Source organism: Gigantopelta aegis, chromosome 8 (genome assembly GCF_016097555.1).
Source record: "Gigantopelta aegis isolate Gae_Host chromosome 8, Gae_host_genome, whole genome shotgun sequence".
NCBI lineage: Eukaryota > Metazoa > Mollusca > Gastropoda > Neomphalida > Peltospiridae > Gigantopelta > Gigantopelta aegis.
This window is the reverse complement of record NC_054706.1, coordinates 33,774,178-33,775,667: the sequence shown is the minus strand read 5'-3', so window position 1 is coordinate 33,775,667 and position 1,490 is coordinate 33,774,178.

The window sequence follows — 1,490 nt, the reverse complement described above, 5'->3', positions numbered from 1 at the left end:
TAACAATTGATGAGATGTTCCTCTAACAGCACCACAAATTGTACGGAGAGCACCTAATTGGAGATTTTCAAGGGTGTTTGCCTAACCACTGAAAGGTGGGGTGGGGGGTGGGGATACGGGTCGAACTCATGCCATATGTTTTATTTTTAATAACGTTTTTGCATTTTATGGCTGTTTGTCAACTGATTTTACAGTGACCTGTACTTAGAAGGAAATGGTATTTCATGTGTTATTTCGCTCTGCTATTTTGATTATTTCTAACAAACGCAGCGTATAAACATTACATCACACTTCTTTCAGAATCAGCTATTGCTCGAGCTTTATCTTGATGAACTATGCATTACCTAGACGAGTACTTGACGGTAAGAGTTTAAAGTTTGTTTTGTTTAACGACAGTTTTACTAGAGCGTATTGATTAAATAGTCATCGGCATTAGGATGTCAAACATTTGGTAATTCTGACTCGTAGTCATCGGAGGAACCCACTACATTTATCCTAATGCAACAAGGGATCTTTTATATGCACTTTACTACAGACAGTAAAGCACATACCACAGCCTTTGACCAGTTGTGGTGCACTGGTTGCAATGAAAAAAAATCTAATCAGCTGAATGGATCCACCGAGGTGGTTTTGACTGTAAGAGAGCAAGACTGACATTTGGACAGTTAACAGCAGTCAATACTATATCAGTATTGTGCAATCTCAGATTCGCACTCTAATAAAACAATCTTATCTTTGTATCAATAATTTTTGAGCTCACTGATAAAAGAAAGTTCACATATGAATCACTAATACACACGCTACAGGAAGAAACCTGTCGTCAAATACATATTTAACCGGAACATTAATGAAAAGTGGTGTTGTTGGGTTTCTTCCTGTAGTATCTGTCTATGAAAAATATTTGTAAAAAAGAAGAAAAGGCCTAATTACAGTAAATCGGGAAATGTTAGCGAGCATAAAAGTTTAGTGAATTTAGCAACGGCACACAAGACTCTAATATTTAAAATACAACTGAAAAACATTTGTGCCATAGGTTTTTTCGGTGAATAACTAAACACACTAACGATTACGTGTTGTTGATAACAGACAACAGTAGCTAGGATTAAAGCATGAATGAATGAATGCTTAATGACACCCCAGCACAAAAATACACATTGGCTATTGGGTGTCAGAAAAGGTAGATATATGAAAATATTATTGATATATATTTGATGTAATACCACAGTTTAAGGAGCTATGGGGAAAAGTATAATACAATACAAATATCAAGGTAAGTATATTTTAACACTTTGTATAGAAATCATTCTGTATAACCCAAGAGCCTGAAGTGAAGCCCACACAGTAATCGAAATATATCACCATGGTGTGGAGGGGGCGGGACGTAGCTCAGTGGTGCAGCGCTCTCCTGATGTGCGATCGATCTAGGATCAATTCCCGTTGGTGTGCCCATTGGGCTGTTTCTCATTCCAGCTAGTGCTCCACAACTGGTG